The sequence below is a fragment of the Saccopteryx bilineata genome, chromosome 8 (assembly GCF_036850765.1).
Source record: "Saccopteryx bilineata isolate mSacBil1 chromosome 8, mSacBil1_pri_phased_curated, whole genome shotgun sequence".
NCBI classification, from domain to species: domain Eukaryota; kingdom Metazoa; phylum Chordata; class Mammalia; order Chiroptera; family Emballonuridae; genus Saccopteryx; species Saccopteryx bilineata.
Genome location: NC_089497.1, coordinates 60,510,043 through 60,534,928, shown reverse-complemented (window position 1 = coordinate 60,534,928; position 24,886 = coordinate 60,510,043).

The window sequence follows — 24,886 nt, the reverse complement described above, 5'->3', positions numbered from 1 at the left end:
TTTTTTCTTCTCTGTGCCCCACGATCATTCTAAACACAACACACAAATGAGAAATTTGTTTTAGAAGAATAGCATCTTGCAAACTCTCCAGAATATTAATGGTTACAATGACATCTTTCATAGGGACAGAAAAGCAAGTTAGCTAAGAATGTTTGACAAATCTGATTAATTACTTTTAAATCTGAACCCAAACTCTAATAAGAGATATCACAATAATATTTTATTGTGATATAGTGACATCAACCCAGAGTTTTTGCGGTCACACCACTCTCTTTTGCTTATTCAATTGCTTGGAGTTCTTTTGATTCTTTTGTCAGTCACTTCTGAGTTTGAATCTTGGCTCTACCTAGCTGCTGCGAAACTCTCTAGGATGTGTTAATAAATAGGGAACTCTCCCGAAATGCTTAGGGCTGAGGGGTTTCCTGAGACCTGGGACCTCCCATGTTAAAAGTAGGAGTCCTAGGACAAGTCGGCCCCCTATTTCATGACATGAGGATTAAATAATTAAGTGAAGGTTTTTGTGAAGATTCTGAACCAGCAGAAAGCCTAGTCAAAATAATTTTAAATAAATAAAAAATGTTTTTATTCAACTCATTTCCAAAGTCTTCCTACTTGGTTTTCTCACCACTTGACATCTTCAGTTGTTGAATGAAAACTTCCAAAACCCAGAATCAAATAGGTATGGACTACTGCTTTTTTGTTTGTTTGTTTGTTTAAGTGAAGATTTTAAAAAATTATGGTGAAATATATTTAACATAAGATTTACCATCTTGCCTGACCAGGTGGTGTTGCAGTGGATAGAGTATCGGACTGGGACATGGAGGAGCCAGTTTCAAAACCCCGAAGTTGCCAACTAAAGCGCAGGCTCACTGGTTTGAGCGTGGGGTCACTGGCTTAAGTGTGGGATCATAGACATGACCCCATGGTTGCTAGCTTAAAGCCCAAGGTCGCTGGCCTGAGCCCAAGGGGTCACTTGCTCTGCTGTAGCTGCCCAGTCAAGGTACATACGAGAAGACAATCAATGAACAACTAAGATGCCACAACGAAGAATTGATGCTTCTCGTCTTTCTCCCTTCCTGTCTGTCTGTCCCTATCTGTCCCTCTTTTTGACTCTCTGTCTCTGTCAAAAAAAAAAAAAAAAAATTTTTTTACCATCTTACCATTTTAACAGTACAATTTACTAGTGTTAAGTACTTTCACATAGTTGTGTGACCAATCTCCAGAACTCTTATCTTGTAAAACTGAAGCTATATACTCATTAAACCACAATTCTGCATTTTTCCCTCCCACTGAACCCTGGCCACTACCATTCCATTTTTCATCTTTATAAATTTGATTTTAATTCTCTCATAGAAATCATATAGTATTTGTCTTTTTGTGACTGGCTTATCTTATACAGAATAATATCCTCAAGCTTCATTCATATTATAGCATGCATTAGAATTTTCCTCTATTTTAAGACTGAGTAATATTTCATTGTGTGTATATACCACATTTTGTTTATCTACTCATTCATTAATGGATATTTGGGTTCTTTCTACTTTTTGGCTATTGTAAATAATACTGCCATGAACCCGTATGTACAAATATCTCTTCGACATGCTGCTTTCAGTTGAGAACACACATGGAAGTGGAATTATTAGATGGATTGCTGCTTCTTAAACTTTAATGTGCACACTAATGTATGTGGGATCTTGTTGATATATATATTATTTTTCAGTAGGTTCTGGAGCATGTCCTCTATTTCTAACAGATTCATAGGTGATGTCAAAGTGGCTGGTGGGCAGACCACACATTGAAGCACAAGGGCATAGAAAAAAAGTGAAACAGGTTGAAAGTGATGAGGCCTGAGCTATGTATAATTCTGCTCTGTCACTGACTGGAGGTATGGCTAAAGGCAAACCACCTAAACTCTCTGAGCTTATTAGGCCATTTGCAAAATGAGGGACTTAGGCTAGGTAACTTCTAAGGCCATGTTCTTTGATATTCTGTGGCATTATGTCTGCCTTGGATGTTTTATTTTCTTTTACACATTTGCAGTAAAATACATGGGAAACAGTAGCTCCTGTGTTGTAGTATTGGAAGGATTGCTGGCATGAAAATTAGATTAGTAGATCTAATAGATCAATAGAACTATTAATTCCCAAACCAACGAGGAAATGAGAGTAAACAGATTTGCAGAGAAAGTGGGCTCTCTCCTCAACTCTGTCAGTTCCCATTTATGAAAGTATTTATTGACTTCACCCTGGGCAGCCATTTTTGTTTAAAAGAAGAGAAAGCAGAGACATTTCACGGTGAATCATGGGGAAAAGCTTTCATCAGAAGCATTATAAAAAGGAGAGTGCTTTTAATGACATATAATTTCATATTCAAGAACAAGCAGGGGAAAAGGAACATGAAGACTCTCAACAAAATTTCAAAGTTATTTGTGTGTGTATTAAAGTTTAAGATGCATGGAAATGAGACATTTAGGTGCAAGCACACTGTAATGTATACAGATATTGAGTTGTAATGTACACATGAAACTCATATATAATGTTATTAACTAATGTTACCCCAGTGAAAAAGGAAAAAGAAAGAAAGAAGCACAAATTCATTCGTAATTCTGCTTTGGGGTATATGTATAGAAATCAAGGGAAGAACTCTGATTTGTATTTGCTAATGTGTAAATACTATATGACCACTTTCAATCTACCAGTGTAAACCAATTGGCTAGCTAAATTTCTTAAAGTAAACAATCAGTTTTAATGAACTAGTCAGCGTTAGCATGCCACTGGAGAATAAGTTTCCTACCATTGAGTTATTGGTATTAGAGAGAGGAAATTATACTAACCTCTTCTTCTCTCTGTTGCAGTGGTTCTCAACTCTGTATAAATATTAAAGTTACCAGGGTGACATTTGAAAAGCAGTAATGCTCAGGCCTCATCCCAACTCAATTAAATCAGAAATTCTTGGAATAAAGGCACAGGCAAAAAATTTTCTCAGGTTTTATGTGTGGCTAAGGATGAAAGCAACAACATTCCTGCTATCAACACCATGCTATTAAATGATTTGATTGCATTCAATATTTCAGGTTCCTCCTCCTTCCAAGAGAGTTTTAACAGAGTCAATGAGTAAAATGTGTATAAGTGAATTAAGCTTTCCTAATCTCTCACATCAACTTTGACCAGCCATGGCCTGTCAAATGTGCTTGACCAAACTGTAGGTCTAATTTTAATGCTGAGCATCTAAAAGGAACCAACAGGTTTAAATAGATAAAAACTGATGAAGCTGGTGGTAGTCATGTCTGTTGAATGGTGGTCTTATTTTCCTAAACCCTATTCTTTATGAGGCCTGGCAGAACTTTATGGAGAGCAAGGAAGTTGGGGATAAAGAGTGGATGGGGGCCCTGGCCGGTTGGCTCAGTGGTAGAGTGTCGACCTCACGTGTGGAAGTCCTGGGTTCGATTACTGGTCAGGGTACACAGGAGAAGCATCCATCTCCTTCTTCACCCTTCCCCCTCTCCTTTCTCTCTGTCTCTCTCTTCTCCTCCTGCAGCCAAAGTTCCATGGGAGCAAAGTCAGCTTGGGAGCTGAGGACAGCTCATGGTCTCTAGCGCCAAGCCCCAGATGGGCAGAGCATCGCCCCCTGGTGGGCATGCCAGGTAGATTTTGGTTGGGTGCATGTGAGAGTCTAACTACCACCCTGCTTCTAACTTCAGAAAAATACAAAAAAAAAAAAAATAGTGGATGGGGAAAAATGAGGTTGTGATTAAAGAGGTAGAATTTGGAACAAAAACTTTTAGAAACTAATTGCATTCAGGAAATAATCTAGTACAAGTTGGAACTGAGGGTGTGGGTTACAAGAAAAGACTAGAGTGAGAGATCACTGGTATAACAGGATCATTCAAGACCAGAGAATTTTATGGAGCAAATGATGTATGAGTGGTGGGAAGTCACCCCTGATATGAAGGCAGATGGAAGGAGGAAGATGGTAAGAAAGGGAATAACTATATAACATGCAATATTTATTGAGCATCTACCATGTTCTACATATATCAGGAGGTACCTTGAATGTATTTTCTCATTTAATTTTCAAATGAGTTTGATGAGGGAGTAACTACTATTATCATGTCTATTTTAGAATTGAGAAAGTAGTTAGAGAGGGTAGAGAGGGTAACAATTTAACCCAAACACAGATTATATATTGTAACTGTAACTCATCTTCAAACTCAGGTATCTTGACCCCAGAATCCATTTTTTAAACTTCTATGCTTTGTTGATGATCTCTCATATATTTGACATTGTGCTAGGTGCATTATCTCCTTGAATTCTGACAAGAACTCAAAAATGTTGTTATTTTCATTTCATGGATAGGAAACTAAGCTGCAGTTAAGTGATTTCTTATGGCTAAAGTAGGCAGAAGCAGCAAGGCCAATATTTGAACTAAATTATAGCCTCCAAGTGTGTATTATCTGTGAAGTCATCAGCATCTAGTCAGCTGATGCTTTGACTCCTCACACGCTGCTTGTGAAAAATTCTGCTTTCTGTCCAGTCCACACCACATGGCCACCTGGTACAGACCACACTGACTGGGAGGACACAGTCACAGGATCTAGTTCCAACCCTACTTTCAATAAATAATCTGACCGTGGACACTTTTTCTTCCCTCTAGCCTCAAATTTCAACATGTATGAAATGGTTTGGGGGTGGGTAGAGTAATGAACTTTAATTTTCTTTCCAAGGCAAAGATCCTCATTTCTAATTTGTACTACGTCTCAATCATTTTGATGTCGCTTCTAAAAAACGGCGGTCCCACTCCTCTCATTTGCTCTGAGCCAAGGCTGAGGTTTTCTGAAGGACATAGGGCGATTCAGTCCATCCTCTCCCCCCTCTACTCTCTCTTGCTGTCTGTAAGGAACTGTGGTTTATGGCAGCTTTTATCGCCGAGGTCCTCCAGGGACGGAAACAGCGAGGCCGGAGCTAGCAGGAAGGATCTCGGTGATGGCCTGCTTCATCAAGAGTGACTGGCTCTCCATTTGTCTTTGTTGAAAGAGTCAATCAGCAGACTTTGGACCCAGGGTTCTTTCACATTCTTTCTGAGCTGATCAGTGATTCATAGAGTCCATTAAAATGCCTGGATGACCAAGAGCTCAATTTTCTCAGTCGAAGCCTGCCTGGCAGTGAAGAGGCTATTTCTCCTCCTTAGCAACCATTGAAGAGTCAGCATTGGTAGCCTTGGGGAAGTACCTCTCAGCACACTATATTAACCTCTCTGGCACTTCCTGCTGGCCCGGGTCCAGCAGTGAGCCAGCCAGTATTAGGGTTTACAACTGCTCAGGCATTGATGAGTGAGTGACCATCAGGTGCAGCAATACTTAGCAAGGGGACATACTACTTCTAGGCTCTCTCAGAGAACATGTGAGAGCTATTTATTGAGTCATTTTCCCACAAGTTGGAGGTCTGGGCAATTATATGCTTCTGTTTTCTAACATATGGTAGAAATATAGTGAGTTGATTTCTAAAACATGAAGGTTACAAATTTATGTTTCAGTGGGGTTTGAAGGTTTCTATACTTTCCGAACAGTGAGACTTACGCTATTACATGAGTTTGGTGATGGGTTTACTGCACCATAAGTTATGGATATGGATGTGACTGTGCTTGGTAACCTGTGACATCCCTATGTGAGGAGTTAGTGTTATTATTGCTGTATTCCATATTTTCTGATCCTGCTAAGGAAGACTTGTCTTTTTAATGTCCTCAGTTGCTGAGTGTCACACCCAACTCCATTCTTGATGTTGATTTGATCTTCCTCTGTACTGTTACATTTCCACCCCCATCATCTCAGGAGTTTTGCTCCTGCCCCTTCTTTGCTCCTCTTCCCTGTTTCCACTTTAACAACTCCACCCACGTGTAGAAGAGTGGCTTCCGAGGGCTCTCCACTCAAGTGTCCTCTGCTGGCCTCTGCTGCCCCTGGGTACAAGGACACTGGATTCAGATCTGTCACTGTTGACTTGTTACTGCTCAGTTCTCCCCATGTCCTAACAATGACAACAGCAGCAGCAATAGCTACCAATACCCGAGCACCTACAGTGGACCAGGTCTGTGGGTACATTCCCTCTAAACACTGGCAGATAGTTGCTGTAATTACAATTTGCATAAACCAGGAAACAAAAACTCAGAGAAGTTAAGCAACTTTCTATAGGACACAACCAAAAATCACTACCTCACCGAGCATACTGGATCTCTAGCCTACTGAATTGTTCCACCTGGAGGTGGACATTTTATATTACACAAATTATAACCAAATATGTATATACATTGGAATGAATAGGAGTAGACAAGAGAGAAGGAATTACAACTAAGAACTATCTTCATAATGAGTTGGCAAACCTATTTTCTGAGCACCAATACGCAGGCCAAAGGACAATTCTCCTATGTCATTAGTGAAGGTTATACAGGGATTTACTTCATTAATTTTCAATATAGTTCTCATCCATTTGAACAGAAAGTTGACCCTTGTAAAGTGTTACTAGCTAGGCACTGTAGTATAAAACTTCATAAAGAAGGCAAGACTTAATACAAATACAAGTCCACAATTAAATGGGACACACTATATCACTTAGTATGGGATACTATTCCAATCATACTTCAGCAGAAGCCACAGAATGATTTGAAGTAAAATAAACAAATATAACAACAATAAGCATGTTTTCATCATTTAATTAAAAATCACTAAGTGGCTTGGTCAAAACTTTATAAACTATGACTGTAGGATGAGATGCTGTGTTCTATTCAAAAATTCAAGTAGACTTTCACCTTTTGTCTAGATTTTGGATACAGGGATTGTCTCAGAAATATGCTATTAATAAACCAAGGGCAATGATAATTAAATCTGCATAACTATATATATTTTATGGCACCTTTTACAAAGGTGTTTTTGTTTTCTTAGCTGACTGATTATTCAGACTGTTTGGGAATAGGTGAAACTCTCTTTCCAAAGGAGTATTCAGAGGTGAGTTGCTAAGTGAGAAGGTTTCTGATAAAACTGTGAGTTTTTTTTAATTTTTATTTATTTGACATAATGTTATGACCTCAATTCTTAACGATAAAGGACAGAACTTGCTGGGGCAGGTAAAATGCTTAATGGTTAACTAAAGGATGCTTACTTATTTGAAGGGTGCGCAGTATGTATAACAATGTATTTGCCCTTGCTGTCCTATTATCTAATGGGCACTTTCCAGAAGGTTCCTTATAACATTCAAAGGGTTTTTTTCTTCTATTCTGTGTGTATATAAATGTTTTGGGTTTTGGTACTCAATTATTGCATCATACCTGGATAAAGCATAAACAAAACACATTTTTTTTCTTTAATCCTTAACCGACTGGCCTTGTAATTAATCAAATATAATATTAGTATCTAAATCTGATTTTCAGAAAACTTTAGTCACTCTCTAATCTCCACTATCTTTTTCAAAGGCACTCCAAATGGATTCATAATATAATTCTATTAAAAATAGTGTGTTTGCTCTATAAATTCAACATTGACACTGAGCCTGAAAAGCCATTTTGTTATCATATAAACTCTGGGACTGCTGCCAGCCAGTCAAGTCATCACAGATTCATTTATGCTTTTGAAAAGCTTATTAACGTTAATTTTGTAACAATGCACTCTTCATTTACAATCAGAATGTCTAGAAATGGAAGCAATAAGAGCAGCCTATAATTTAAAACCCAAATACCTGAAGTAAAAGGCAGAAGTTTTGAATCATGACCCTCCATACTTTACACTGGCATTCCATGCTCTCCACAACTAACCACAGTCTAGTTTGCTAGCATTTTCACCCATCTTATCACACATTCTACATTCCGCTCATAATAGATTAGTTCATCACTCCTGATGTCTTAACTTTTGACATTCCTGATCCTTCCACCTGTACTATCATTTCATGCTCATCCTCCAACAGTAACTGTTGAACTCTTAGCAGTTTAACACTCAGGTCCAAATCTACATTAAATAGTATGCAACTCTCTATCTCCCCGAGTCCCATACCTGCAACCTCAGTCAGTTGAAACTAAATATTAATTTTTTTGCATTTCCACAGTCATTTACATTCCTTGTTTGTAACTTATTAATTTCATTAGGACAGCTATCATCATCATTTATTTCAAAGTACTTCTATATTAATCACAAGATAACAAGTTCATCTAAGGCAAGGAGACTGCCTCAAACATCTCTTTATCCCCACAAGGCTGGTATCCCCGGATAAACTGAGTTGAATTGATGATACTACTTGTAGTATAAATAAATTCCATATGAAGCATTCACAGATAATAGCATAGAAGTATTGTGTAAGAGTTTGGCAATTTAGGCTTGATTTGTTAGTCATCTTTCTTTATGCAAACCACAAAACCTGTAAAGTAAGTTTCCTTCATTTAAAAAGTCTACAATAAATATGATAATTAAGTAACCAAATTGGCCTGTCATTGCAAAGGTTGCTTCTGAAAAGGAAAGTCTTATTATAATTAGCCCTAACAAAGTTATATTTCTAAGGTTATTACCTTGGGATTTTCTCTTTCTTTAATTTGTAATGTTGTTTAACTATTAAAAATATGTATAGTGTTAGCTCTACCAGTCTCAGTAAATGGAAGCTTTTCATTGGCAGCACAGCTCTTTAACCTCATTGGTGCTAAAAGAGATTTTAATTTCCTATCATCCTTCTTTTAGGTGGAGCTGTAGTTTGTTGGAGGCTAAGTAACCCATTGTTAGGAATGTTTATTTTCCATTCTCTGTTTGATATTCTTTTTAAGAGTTAATCACCACTGTCAGAGATTCTTCCTCAATTCTCCCTGATAATTCCTCTAGTTCAGTAGTTTCCAGCTGAAATTAATTTTGCCTGGGTTTTGTCATCCCTGGGTTTCTGTTCCTACCCCCCCTTCTTCTTCATCCCACCTACATTTTGACAACTCCATCCACCTACCCATGCAGTGGGTGACTTCTATGAGCTCTCTGTTCTGAGTGTTCTCAGGCAATATTTGGAGACCATTCTGATGGCCATGATGAGGGAATGTCATTGTTAGCATCTTGTGAGAGTCCAAGGATACTGCTAAGCATCCTTTAATGCACAGAACAACTCTTCACAGCAAAAAATAATCCACATGCAAATGTCAATAATACTGTTCTAGTTTGACCTTCAATGATGACAGAAACTATTCAGTCATTCTCTGTATACTTTCTTTATAAGAATTATTTTAGGGTGATTATTAATGTCTGTTGCTTTGTCCACCTGTTTAATGTTTTCATGGGAATTTCTAATAAAGATGATGGTTTCCTCTTTTAATTCCTACCTAAAAGTTAAGGCTTTGGTCCTATTCTTAATATTTGTACTTTTCTTTCTTTTCAAAAGTTTTGACCTTCCCTTCCAATGGGTGCTTTAAAGGTAAATGTTACAATGCCAACCACATGCCACTTAAATAAGTAGAACTTAGTGCCTAAAGAGAACTTGCTATAGTAAAAATACCATGTGCATAAGCTAGTGGGTTCTTGCTATTTTCCTTTTGACTTGCTAAACTTCCAAAGCAATTCCTCTTTTGCTACATTTGGGAGACTATGGCCAGTCCTCCTGTAAGTAACCCTGCAATATGCAGCTATAGCAGGACAAGAATTTCCTTGTGTGCTAGTACTTCAGTGTTGGTACTGCCCTTTCCTAGCCTGAGCAGAAGGAAAATGTCCTCACTCATTGGTGGACAGGCTTGTGTGCTAAGGTGATTGTCCGTCAGCCCAAAGAGAGAGGTCCAGGTCTCAGAGCTCCTCTTACCCAGCAGGTTCCATGTTATGCATTGGCTGGATTGACCACAGAACTTCCATGGAAACTAGGGAAGCAATGAGAAGCCACACCCACTCACTTGAATACACATTTGATCTTTACTCCTTGCTCTGCTTGTTGTTGGTGCATAGTCAACTGACACAAGCCTAGTCTGAGTCATCACTTTTCAAGTCAGGTTTTGTGTTCTGTCCTATATCTGCTTGTTTAAATGGCACACTTGGACTCTACATCTAATCTCCAGATCACAGTAAAAAAGGAAATCCATTTGACCTGGCCAGGTAGTGCAGTTGGTTAGAGTGTCATCCTAATATACCAAGGTTGTGGGTTTGAGCCTGAGTCAGGGCACATGCAGAATCAACCAATGAATGCATAAATAAGTGGAACAAGCAGCCAATGTTTCTCACTCCCCCATCCTCAAATCATTAAGTACATTTTCTAAAATGTACCACAATTTAATCTTAAAATAAAAAGAAAATCCATTTAGATATCTTTTTTTGAGAGAGATGTCTGTTCAGATCCTCTGCTCATTTTTAATTGGATTGTTTATTTAGTCATGAGTTGTATGAGTTCTTCATATATTTTTGGATATTAACCCCTTGTTGGAACTGTTGTTTGAAAATAGCATCTCCTGTTCTGTTGGTTGATTTTCTGTTTTGTTGTCAGTTTCTTTTGCTGTGAAGTAGCTTTTTAGTTTGAAATAGTTTCCTTCCTTTACTTCCTTTGCTTTTGGGGTCAAATTTATAAAATGGTCTCTAAAACCAAGGTCCATAAGTTTAGTACTTATATTTTTTCTATGTAATTTATCATTTCAGATCTTATATTTAAGTCTTTGATCCATTTTGAACTAACTTTTGTGCAAAGGGAATAAACTGTAATCGAATTTCACCCTTTTGTATGTGGCTTTTCAATTTTCCCAGCACCATTTTTTGAAGAGGCTTTGTTTTTTCCATTGTGTGTTTTTGGCTACTCTGTCAAAAATTATTCACTCATATATATGGGATTTTCTGGGCTTTCAATTCTGTTCCATTGGTGGTATGTCTGTTTCTTTGTCAATACCATGCTGTTTTGATATTGTTAACTCTGTACTATAACTTAAATTCAGGTAGTGTGATACCTCCAGCTTTGTTCTTTTTACTTGGAATTGCTTTGGCTATTTGGGGTCTTTTGTGGTACCATACAAATTGGATAAAATTTGGCCAACAGATATATAAATAGCTGTTCAACTTCACTAGCTATTAGGGAAATGCAAATTAAAACTACAATGAGATACCACCTCACACCTGTTAGAATTGCTATTATTCACAAGACAGGTAATAAATAGCAAGTGTTGAAGAGGCTGTGGAGAAAAAGGAACCTTCATTTATTGCTGGTGAGAATGTCAACTGGATAGCCACTATGGAAAACACTACAGTGATTCCTAAAAAAATTAAGGATAGAGTTACCACATAATCCAGCAATTCTTCTGGATATCTTCCTGAAAAATTAAAAAACATTAATTCACAAATATATATGTGCCCTTATACTCATTGTAACATTATTCATGGTGGCCAAGACATAAAGACAGTGTAAGTATCCTTCAATAGAGGACTAGATAAAGAAAATGTGGTACATACATGCTACGGAATACTCCTAAGACATAAGAAAAGATGAACAACTGCCATTTGCAACAACATGGAAGAACCTTGAGAATATTAGGCTAAGTGAAATAAGTCATCCAGAAAAAGCTAAGAAGAATGTGATTTCATTCATATATGGGATATAAAACTGAAACCTAAAGACACAGACAACAGTATGGTGGTTGCCAGAGGGAAGGGGATCAGGGCTAGTAAAAGGTAAAGGGGATGATGGCTATATATAGTGATGGAACATGATATGACTGTGGGTGAGGCACAAAGTGCAATATAAGATTGTGTATCATAGAAATGTATGCTTGAAACCTATATGATCTTGTTAACCAATGTCACCCCAATAAATTTAATAAAAAATGAACTCTAGATTCATAGCACTTTTTCACACAGTGATTCTAATTATTTGTATGAATCAATATTATAAGTTTCACCAAACTAACAGCTGACTCTCAGAAGTATCCTGGGATGCTTTCTTAGTGCTGTCTATTTAATACCAGAAACAAGAGTCAATTTCTTCATTATTAAAGACTCACTTAATAAGATAAAGGGCAAATGAAGATGTCTTCTGGGATTCTTGAAGAAAAATGTCAACCTTGTGTGTTTTACATATGTGGGTGTGAAGGTTTTTGCGGATGGATTTTTGGGATAATGTGTTTTCTCTTCTCAAGATTACAATATACAGCTTTAATTTCTCTCCAAATCCTCTTAATTAGAACTTCTTATGCCCCTATGCCTCATTCATAATAATCAGGTAACAGTAAGATACAGCACAATATCCAGAGTGTTTTCCTTGAATTCAAATATCTTTTATTACTCTTGATGGGTGTGAGCTGAACTTGCACAAAGAAGCTATAGCCTCTGAGTCAGAGTGCTCAGTCCTCTTTGATTGAAACTTGATTTCCCAATAAACTAGATTCCATTCCTGTTTTATGATCTTATTTGCTAACTTTGTTGTCATCTTAAGATATGCCTTGACCCTGGCCGGATAGCTCTGTTGGTTAGAGCATCATCCTGATACACAAATGTCGTGGGTTTGATCGCTGGTCAGGACACATACAAAAACAGATCGATTTTCCTGTTTCTTTCTCTCTTCCTTTCTCTCTAAGCTTAATAAATATATTTTTAAAAAACACATATGACTGTGATTGAGCTAAAAGATTTTGCTTTCATTTGAGAAAGCAGCAATGACTCATTGGCATTTAAGAGAAAGAAGCATAACCAAGAATTCTGCACAAACCAGTCCTTGGTTTCTATGTCACATTCTTCTTTGCCCAAGCACACAGAACCCACAGAAACACTATCCATACATTTCATTCTATAGACTAATCTTGTTTTAAACTTTCTAAAAACAGAACCACTTAGTATATATTTATTTATGCCTAGCTTCTCTGACTCAAAAGCTAAATGAGAGTTATTCATGTCACTGCATAGAGCTGTGGTTCAGCTATTTTTATTGAGTATGATATTCCATGAAAATAACTTACCACAATGTATTTATTTACTCCATTGTAAATGGACTCTTGGTTTGTTTCCAGCTGTTACAAATAAAGCTCTATGGTGACAAAGTGGTTGAATCTGGACGACATTATGCTAAGTGAAATAAGTCAGCCACAGAAGAACAAATACTGCATGATTCCATTTATTTATGTAAGGCATCTAAAATAGTCAAAGGTGTACAAGTAGACAATAAAATGATGGTTATAAGAGGATGGGGGCTGGGAACACGGAGACTTGTTGTTCAATGAGATTAAAGTTGAAAAGGCAAAGGCAAAAGACATAAAATACGAAGAGAAAAAAATTGTTATTATGTCTGGTGATGAATATGTTAATTAGCTTGATTACGGTGATCATTTCATAATGTACATCTATCAAAATGTCAAGTTGCACACCTTACATATACACAATTCTTATTTGTCAATTATCCCCAATAAGGCTGAAAAGAGAAAAAAATCTTCAAAACTAAAAGTAAGATTTTTTTTTAATGTTAATAGAAAAGGTGCTGCGAACATTACCATATATATTTTTTGAGGTACAAGTACACAATTTTCTGTTGACTATATACCAGAGGTAGAAATTCTGGGTCAAATGGTACTTATATTTTCAACTTAATGCTTTTTTTTCAACTTTGAAAAACATTGCCAAATGTTTTTTTAAAAGTAGTTGGACAAATTTACTCCTAAACTAACATCTCTGAGGGCTCTTATTGCTCCGTGTTCTCACCAACAGTTGGGAGTGTCAGTCTTTTGTATTTTAGTCATTCAGGTTGGTGTGTAGTGGTATTTCATTATGCTCTAAATTTGGAAACCTTTAGATTTATAGAAAATGTTAAAAGATAGTAGAGAGAGTTCCTATATGACTTTCACTGATTTTTCCATATTATATTTTCATCACCATGCACATTTTTCAAAAGAGAGAAATAAGCATCAGTATATTTCTATGAACTTTATTTGGATTTCACATTATTTTCACTTATGTAATTCATCTCTTCTAGGATCCAATCTAGGATACAGCACTATATTTGCTCATCATATTGTTTTATTCTTCTCACAAGCTTATCTTTGACAATGCTGAACTTTACCTGAGCCATCTACTCTTGGAAAACAGCAAGGTAAAGAAATCCTTGCCGTAGCCTGATTGGACAGTGGTGCAGTGGATAGAGCATTGGCCTTGGATGCAGAAGATCCAGGTTGGAAACCCTGAGGTCACTGGCTTGAGTGCGGCTTCCAAGCTTGAGCACATGGTCACTGGCTTGAATGTAGGATCATAGACATGACCCAATGGTCACTGGCTTGAGCCCAAAGGTTTCTGGTTTGAAGCCCAAGGTTGTTGGATTGAACCCAAGGTTGCTGGCTTGAGCAAGGTGTCACTGGTTCCAAGGTACATATGAGAAAGCAATCAATGAACAACAAAGATGCCAAAACGAAGAATTGATGCTTCTTATCTCTCTCCCTGTCTATCTATTCCCATCTGTCCTTCATCTCTGTCTCTCTTGCAAAAAAAAAAAAAAAAAAAGAAAGAAAGAAAAAGAAATCCCCCCCTCCCCTTTTTTTTGAAAAGTGACAGATCCTCAAAGGACATTTAGCTCTCCTGTGTGCCGAAATAAGACCCTTATCCACTTTTTCTCAATGACTCCGATGAGATCCATCTTCATCTCTCTCATCTGTCTTATAAGACTCTTGGATGATGGCATTGTTAACTTGCCTCTCCTAGGCCTCCTTTAATTTCTTTGAAGTGATTTATTTTCTCATTAGTGAATGTCCTTCCAATTACAAAAGTATGAATAAGATCATCTCCTTAACTGGTGCATTTTTGCCTTTGATAGTTTGGTGCTATGACGCAGATAAAATTGGACCTCACCTTTAGATCCCTGTTAACTTTGTTTCCAAAATGGGGCCTCTCAGAGGCCTCTGTGTTCAGTTTTTGACTGGTTATCTACAGAGCTAGTGGTGTGTCTGACTCCGTTTCTGTGTTCTGAATTCTTTTCTATCAGTAACATGGCGAGGATTTGGTTTTGATTGTTTTTGAGTACTCACTTGAGTCTGGTGCTGTTAGTTTTGATGTCATGGTCTAACCATGACAATCTGTAAGTGGATTGATGGTTCATAGAGATCTTGTTTCTGTTGGGTAAAATGCAACAGAGAATCTGGTTTATTAATCTCTTTTGTTTCTGTGTCTATTTTAAGCTGAAATTGAGAATTCATATCCACTGGGAAAAGAAGAGCTTTTTGAACCAAAATTGTGAGTTTTGTATGTCTATGCTTATTCTTGATCCAGGGCTAAAATTTTAGAATTAAAAATCTATCTGTGTATGTAGGTTTATATGTCTGAAACTCAGAAATGTCTTTACCTCTCATTCTGTGACTATGTAATATTTTTCTTTCTCTGGATGGTACTAGTAAATTAGATGATAAAATCTCTTAAAGGAGCTGTATTCTGACTGGGATTAAAGAAGAATAAATACTTATATAAAATGAATATGCCTAAACATTCCAGGAACTAAGAAAATTGGACTTCTAGTACTTTCTTTTTTCCCCAGTTTTTTTAAATGGAATTTTATTGGAGTGACACAGGTTTTCTATAATTATACAGGTTTGTGGGAGAGGGTTGAAAGAGGGAACACCCAATATTTTCAATGTGCTAAAAAATTCTTAGAGAAACTACCTCAAATGTTTTAAGAAATCAAACTTGCATAAATAAAACTAATTTAATATTTTTAGTTTAATTAAAAAAACTATGTCTTTTCTGATTTATCAATGTTAAGTACAATAAACACATAGATTTTATTCTACTTGGGTATGTTCTTCCTAAACTTATACAAGTTACTGGTCAAATAAGCTGGCATCTCTTCTACTTAGTGTTTATGATTATGCAAAGTGTAAACTTACGCTTAATCAAATTGAATCATTACTTGAGCAAGCTTTATTTCAACTCTATGTTTTGTAGCATGTAGCTAAAAAATAATTTCTAAGATCTTTAGGTAATTAAACTCTTGGACTGATATTAAATTGAATTAATTAGTAACTATTTATTAGATCCCCTTTAGGTTATTTCTAAATGAGAAGGAATACTTACTTAGCTATATTAATTCCTAAGCATAATTTTAAGCTTATACTCTCTGCTTTTTATTTTGTATGTACAGAAAAGGTATATATACTTGAGGCTATTAATAAAGTATTAAATTTTGCCACCCTGAGAAGTTACTCTATAGGGACATGTATAGATATAGAAAGCAAAAGGTTCACGGAAAGAGAACTTTGTCATGATGAGTTTATAAGATTTTCAAAAAAAGCCATAATAGCAAATATTGCATTGATGCATTACTAGAATTGAGTTTTCTCCCTCTCCAAGTGATCTTTTCCCTGGAGTATTGATCTGCTCTTACAAAGAGGTTGGAATGTTATTTTTTACCTTTTGTGTAATCTGCCGAGATAGCAGAACTTCTGTGCCTTACCAGAATAACCTCTGTGGTCCATGTTGACTTTACTGTGTCCCTAATTACTTAAGAAAACAAAATTTTCTCACATATAGAAGTAGTAAAATTCTTTACAATTATATCACCTCCTAGGTTTACTTTTAAAATAATTTATTGTTACTTAGTTTAATAAGTAGCCAAGTATCGTTTCTCAATCACCTATGATCTTATCATTTTTTTTACTATTGAGTATTTAAAGCTTTACATTTATTATGGTAAGACCCATGATCCTATTTTAATCAACTTCAAATAGGCTGATAATTTTATTTATTTATTTCTAAAACTGAATCTTTTGTACCTAAAACTGTCTTTGAAATTGCACTCAAAAGTAAAAATCACTAAGGATTTGTTCTTCCAGCTTATAAAGAAAGAGGTACAAACAATAGGCTTATTTGATGTTACTATAGATTAGTTGCAGAAGAAGTGTTGTCAAATCAGGAAAGATGTTTAGTCTTCTTTAGCTTAAATTTGTATGGGAAAAATGTTAGTACTATAAATGTTTCAGAAATTGTATGCTGTGTGGGAAATTACTAGAAATTTGTCAATGCCCTCACTGTCCATATAATTCCCTCCATCAGATGCTGGTGTTGCTTTTCTTGATGTCAGTAACAATATTATAATGTTATCTATAACAATTGTAGTTGTATTTTAATAATGCTAACTTGATCTCTATTTTACTACTTTAATTTGTGTCTAGCATATAAAGGTCAGTGGCTTTTAATTAAAGATTCACATATTTACTGATGGATTTTTGTTAATATATAGACGTTTACTACCCATTCTAGACTTACAGAATCTCTTTACTTCATATTCTGGATTTAGTCTAACTACAGATTGTTACATCCATTTGGTAAAGTCATCCTATATTATGTCTTAGGATATAAGACATAATATCCGAACATGTTTTTCTCTGTAAAAGATTATATTCATCCTTTTTTATAAATTAGATGCAACATTCACTGTTCTGTGAAAATAGAGTTAATCATTATGTTTAGGGATATTTTGTCCAATTTCAAAAATTGATTTTATTATCTTGTTTTACATGCCATGGAAACAACTGAGTTTTCTTGTCAGTTGCCTCATTTTTGAAATGAACATTCATCAGATCGTTCATTTTTGAAAATTATAGAAAAACAACCAAAGCCATTTTAAGTCTCTTATCACCTACAAACAGGTTTTGTTTCTCTGTTTTGTTTTATTCTGATGCTTCCCTGAAAGCTCTTGTAATCAGTTATAAGCCAGAGTACTCTATGTTCAGCAAAGACGGACTTTCTCAGAACCCCGGGGAGAAGGACTATGTGAGATACTTTTGAGTCCTGGCATCTGATGATACTATATCACTTAAACAACTTTGAGACCATACCAGTGACTTGAGTCAGGATTTTCAGAATTTCTGCAAGAAGCGAGTGGGTTCGAGACTGCCAACTCAAGATTAAGCAGAACCAGAATTAATTATACACCGATGAGGTAATAAAGGATGACTGTATTTTTGTGGGATATTGTTCATGCTTTAATGTTGTATTTTCTGGATATATAAGGCATCGTTTATTTTAACAATCTATAATTTATAACACTTTAGTAGTCCAAGCTTTTGTAAACAGGAAACAAATATTTGTAAACATTACATTTTTCTCCCTGATTGACACTTTCAGAATTTGAAAATTCTTATTCAGTATTTTGTTTTTATGACCAATATAGTTATTTGCATAAGTTTTACAAGAATCTGCCTTCCTTGTTATTAGATACAATTGGAAATACTGACTTTGCAGCTGCTTTGTTTAGTGTTGCAGAAGGTGTCAGTTATACTCAGAGACTACATCTTTCTTTTTTCAGCCATATATTTAACACAGGGTCGCTTTGAGAATTAGAATAATTTCACAAGCCAATAGTGTACAGGATAATATGTTTGCATAAGCCAAATAAAGAAATAACATATTCCAAACCAATAGCAGATTAATCACACTATTGTTCCAGGCAGAGGGAGGTGAAAGGAATAAAGTCCAAATTTAGAGATGTACCTTTTATGAGAGTTTGGTTTCTCAGGAGAGATGGTTTAACCAACCGTAAGCTGAACTGACTTCCAGCTGCCAGTGCAAAACAAAAGTCTCTTTCTGCTGGAGCATGTTGCTAGGGAACAAAGATGCTGGTGCTGGCAGACAGGCTAGGCTTCTCCCAGGGTTATCATTCTAAGGACCACAGTATGGTTTAGCACTGCTGAAAACCAGAGTCACCTTGGCCATGGCAGGAACAGATGTCCCTTCTCTTTCTGACACTGCTTCATGGTTTAACACAACTGCTGACCCAAGAATTGCCTTGACCACAGCAGGCAAAAAACATCTTAAGGTCTTCAGAGAGCTGTTTCGGTTTGCAAAATATCGCTTTCCCCAGACCAGAATTTTCAAATAGTACTCACGAACTGTCAGTATATGCATTCTAAATGCCCCTTTGTCATAGTTGCTTCTCTACATGTTCTTATCAATAAGCCTACATTGGGGCTCACTCTGTGCCTCTTGAGTTATGATTTCAACATTTCCTTAATAAGTTATCTTAGACACCTGAAATAAGACAAATATTTATTTTCTTGCCTCTTGGACAAAACTCCAAACACTGCCACCAATATCATATAATAGGATTTGAACATCTGGACCAAAAGGGAAAAAAACTTAATAGATCCTTGGAAAGGAGAGATTTTGACTGGCAGAAGGGAGTGAGCTCTATGGAGCTGGAGTGTCATCCTTGAGATGGTTGTGATGCACTAAGAGCAGGAGGGAGAAAGGAGCCAGTGGAGGAAGAAACAAAGTCACAAAGTTAGCACCTTCTAATGAAATCATACTGCCTACATAATGTGTGATCACTGTAGAAAATTTAGAATGGAGAAAAAAGAATATATTATTCAGAAATACTAAGGATGAGATTTTTATCTTCATGTATATCATCCTAAATTTTGACTATATGTATGTGAACATACTTTTTTGAAGAAATTTTAATATTGTATATTTGAGTTCTTAATTTTTTGCTATTTTAAAAAAATAGTGGCAATTATCCTCGGAGTCAATTTTGTTATGCACATTTTGATGCTTTAGTAACATGTGTCTATAGTACCCTCCACAAAGAAATTTTTCTACTCATTACTTGTTATAAATAAAGAAAACAATTCATAACCTTTAAAAACTACTAGGGGCCAGGCAGTGTTCTAAATGCTTTGCACAGATTATTTGCACAATTAAGTCTTTGCACCACTTCCATAAGAGAGGTACTAGTGTCTTCTCTATTTTACAGATGAGGAAACTGAAACTCCACAAGGTTAGGAAAGTTGTCTAAGGTCACACAACTAGTGAATGGCAGAACCAAATTGATACCATCCCTAAGTCTAGACGCTGTTGATGTATGGACCACAAATATGCACACATATACAATATTTGCTAGATTAAGTGGCAAAATTGGCATTTTATCTTTGTATTTTAAGAGCCAAATTTAACTGCACCAACATGTTGCCTAGAAGAAATGAACACTAAATGAGTCATTTGACATTTCACATAATTAAAAAAAAATCTTACAATCACATAAAGTAAGCAAAACAACAATAAAAACATAACCAGGACCATTTTAAGATCTTTAAAATCACTACACTCTCAAAGATTAAAGTACTCATTTATTCCCTCATCCTCACATGGCCCGTGATGTGAAAACATTTCTATGTAATGCAATAGGTATAAGAGAGTCTAACAAGTTCTGAATTTTCTTATAATTTTGACATCAATGTTTCGCTTAAAATGACGTATTTAAATTTTCACATTTCCTCTTCGGTGTTGAGGCATGTTTCCAATGGCTGTTACCTCAAGTACAGGGGCGGGGTGCTTGAGTATGCATGTGGGGTTACCCAGAATTAGGCACAGTTACTGTCATTGTTATTTAAAGGCTGAAAAATAGATGCCTTCTCAGCCTTGCACACCTGGCAAGAGAAGGAGCTGAAAGCAGGTGAACCTTCCATTTCTCCTGCCCAGTGCTACTCTAAGAATGCTCCACAGGCTGATGCCAGAAGACAAAGTATTTGTTCAGGATCCTCAGTGTATAGGTTTAGAAACTGAAAGTAGGCTTTTAGAAACTATTTTGTATTTGTCATTGCCCTAACACCCAAGTGTGTGACTGGTGGACTCATTGCAACAAAGAAGGTGTAGACCAGTTGTCCAAATTCCTGGGGAACCGCATGTGTGTAAACTGCTTCTGGTCATGTATAGTCAGTCATTCCATTGTTCCAGGTATTGTTCCATAATGGACTGGGGCTGGAAATCGGTTGTCACGTAAAATACAGGATGTTCAGTTAAACTTGAATTGTGGACAACTATGGATAATGTTTTAATAGAACAATATCCCAAGGCTTTTATGGAAATGTCATTCTACTAAAAATTATTTTAGGTTTATCTAAAATTTAAGTTTAACTGATTGTAATTTTATTTGCTAAATCTGGAAACCCTCGGTGGATGTGCTGAACAACTGGCCCTTCATCACAGCTGGTGTGAGAACCCGGCTCCAGTCTCTTCAAGAGCCCTGGGACCAGAATACCTCTCTCATGGTGGGTTCAGGCTGAGACTAGATCCTTAGTGTCTTCCTCTGCTTCACTCATTTGTTCTACCCCCTAATCTGGGTTAAACCCATCCATGCTTTCTTTTGCTAATGTGCTTAGTTATTTTTCAAATCTAGATGTTCACAGTGCTACTATTTCTTTCTTTTCCTTGGCTTTCAGTGGCTTTAGTAGAGTAGGTGTTTCTGAATGAGATTTCTGCACTACTTTGAGGATTAATAATTTAATGCCTACCAGAGCTTTGAGACGCAAAAGTGCTTCCTACAGCTTATTAAGCAATAAAAATGTTTCTAGTTTACCATATTGTTATTGTCACCTAAACTGTTTTTGCTGTGCTTTCTACTATTATTCAAATCCATCATGAAAATTCACTTCTTAAACATTTATGACAAATACCCACTGTATCTTTTCTGTTACATGTGTACAGGCAAAATAAGCATGTGCTGCTTAACAAGAACATCTGAGCAGTTCAGAACAAGTGACCTCAATTTCTACTTTTAAAAAATTGGGTTGTTGGGCTAGCAGGTCTCTGGGGTTCCTCAGCAGCTCGAATGTCTTGTGGTTTAAAAAGTAAGCAGAGAAAGACAAAGACTGTGTAGAAAGAAGAGCAGCAGATCACCTGCTGCTTTGCCAGAGGGGGAAGATTCACAGGCTGATCAATGAATGCCCTTGAACACCAGTTAGCAGAGATGCCACCTTCTCCACCTCCTCTCTCACTCTGCCTCCCTGGCATGATAAAGTTCACCCAGCTTATGGACTTCATCAAGGTGCATCAATGGCAAGCACAGCCAAACGGGTAGAGGAAAACAGAACAGAAAGCATCACCAAAAATAAACTTGGCCAAGCATGGGTCCTAGTCGCCACCTAGAAATTAATTTTTTCTTAACCATCATAATTTGTATGGCATCTGCCTACCAGATTGTTGGGCCTTCAGTAATGGGCCCAGGGAAAGGAGAATGAGTAAACATCATCTGAGGGCTGTTCCTTGGAAGAAAGAGTACCTGTCCAAGAGCTTGAATATAACAACCTAAGTGTAACAACTTGAGCATAATTGGGAATCATTTTGTTAACCAAAACATCCCATCTGCAGATGATAAGCTGCACTCTTGATGGAAATAGAGAGGCAGGTATTGATATCTGATTTAGGAAATAAGCTATTTTTGAAGAAAAATGCTTGCATTAATTGAGAAGGTGGGGCAGAGAAGACTTCCCTTTCCCTGTCCAGGTCCCTGGTGGATGGCAGAGACTAAGTAGATTCTCAGGGCTCCGGCCAAGTGGGCTGGGGTCTGGGGATGGTGGCATGCCCAGGGTAGAAGTGGGTGCAAATGGGGCAGAAGCTCCCATTGTCATGTACTAGGCAAATTTAAGGAAAGGAAGAGTGGTTTGGGGAAAATTAAATGGATGGTAGGACAAATCCAAGTGATACTCTTATACGTACCCCCTTATTTAAAAATTTTCCTGTGTATAGAATGGTTATTTTTCACCACAGTTTAAAGCTATAATTCTAATGGCTAAATTGTCTGTGTTGTAGGATGACATTTTCAGATAATCTCTAAGGCTCCTTCAAATTGAGCATTCTGTGAGTCTGAGTACTGGCAAAGCAATGACAAATGTATGGGAAAAGTCGCAGTCACAGTCAGTACTGGCTGTGCACAGGTTGCTCCCATTTGGCTATAATTCATTATTAGTCATTCTTAGAGTTTCTTGCCAGTCCTTTTTAAAAGCACATAATGCAATAAAAATGCCCATAGTATAAATTTTCTTGGAAAGGTAGCAAGGACTTTGGTTTTCTAATTCAGGAGAGAAAGCTAAGCCATCATAAAGACAAATGAATCATAATTAATTGTAAAAAAGGGAAGAATTCTAAATAGCCCAGGTGATCTTGCTCTGTTCTGGACAATAGCAACAGGAGTGAACCTAGGTAGCAGGTTAGGCAAGAATGAAGAGAGAAACCAAGTTCAGAGGAAAGGCTTTTGAAAGTGAACATATGGGACAGTTAGCTGGAAATAATGGAAGATGATAAAGTAAGTACAGGTCATTCTTTAATATAGAGAGATTAGACAATTAAGGGGCCATATTGGAATCTATCCCCAATGCCTCTGAGGATCATAAAGTCTAAATGGCAACCAGTAATATTCTTAGAGGGATAAGGCCAAGCACAAGTCATACTTTTCTGCTTCCCCTGCAATTCTTTCATACAAATGAAATCAAGGTTAAAGGGAACAGTCAAGACAAAAGGAGTCACAAGGCGTGGCAGAGCAGAGAGATATGAGACCTCTGGGCTGAGAGAGCCTTAAAAGCTCAGATTATGTGATATTTGTATACCCAACACCTCACACAGGGCCGCGTCCATAACACAGTAGACATTCCATTAATTAATGAGTAATTAATCTTATCAAACTTGCCTTACGGAGGGTGAGGAAGAGGAAAAGTTTGACGGTAATTATAATATGAGTGATGTATAAGTGAATTAGGTTTTAGAATATGCTCAAAGGACTATTTCCATCATAACCATATTTGTGGGTTACCATCCATTGATTGGCAGTGTGGGGTGAGAGGCTTAAGTGGAAAGATAAGTAAAGCAAAGCTTATGGCTTGATGATTGTGACGAGTCCTCATCCACCATTCTTCCATATTCACTGGCTACCTTCCCAAAGCAATCTTTCAAGCAAATTAGACTTCATGAGAAACTCAATAATGCTAAATATTCAGTAGTAACTTCAATAGAATATTTGTCTTAAGCCTGAGCCAAAGGCCTTCAGAGATTTGGAATCTTCTCAGCGGTTCTCAACCTGTGGGTCGCGACCCCGGTGGGGGTCCAACGACCAAAACGCCAGGGTCGCGACCCACAGGCTGAGAACCGCTGATTCTAGATGGACCCTCAGTGTCGTAGGACTTCCCACAGCAAGTGGAGCTCATGGGTTTGCCTAGGGAACCCACTTATTATACTCATGGGAGGAAACAGTCACCTGCTGCTGCACTATTTTCCGTGTTGTGTGTTTATTACCAGTCCTGCTTTTAGTTGTTAGAGAAATGAGCCTAAGCTAGAACCCTGAAGACTGAAATCCTGCTGCTTTATTAGTTGTGCATCCTTAGGTAAAATTTCAAACTTCTCCAAGTTTTCTGATTTGTAAAGCAAGGATAACATATACCTCACCAATTACTGTGGCAAATCAAAAAATATTTAAAACCCTGAAAGTTATGGCATAGTAATTAGAATATAATCCTAGCTCAATAGCCTAAAAAACCCCTTTTGGTCTAGCCCCTGCCTATCTCTTTGATATTACCTTCTATTTCTCTCCCCTTCCTCTTTCAGTTCCTGTTATTGGAACTTCTCCCTACTGCTCAAATACCAATATTTGTCCCACATCAGGGATGGAGTCAACTTCTCCTTTATAGTTCCTGCTTGCTCCTTGCCATCCAGGTCTCAGCTCATGTGACATTTTTTTAAAAGAAGCCTTTTCTATTCGTCCTATCCAATTTTTCACATCTACACAACTCTATTCCTACTACCAACTGGTCATGGCTTATTACATTATTCTGTTTTATTTCATTAATATCAGTGAGCACTATTTGAATTTATTTTACCAGTCTGTTTACTTGTTCATTAGTTGTCTCTTTTCAATCAATAATATAAACACTAATAGAGCAGGGACCTTCTATCATTTGTACTTGGACTAATATTTAGCAAGTACATAGTAGGTGGCAATAAATATTTGACTGAAGTACTGAATTCAATAAATGTTTTTGAACTGAAAATTTTTTACACTGATTTGTGTTTTGATTTATTTTTCTTTTTAAAAATTGATTTTAATTTATTGTGTTTACATAGATTCAAGTGTCCCACTGAATACATCCCCCCACCTCCGTGTTCATCTCAACATCCCCCTTCCCCTCC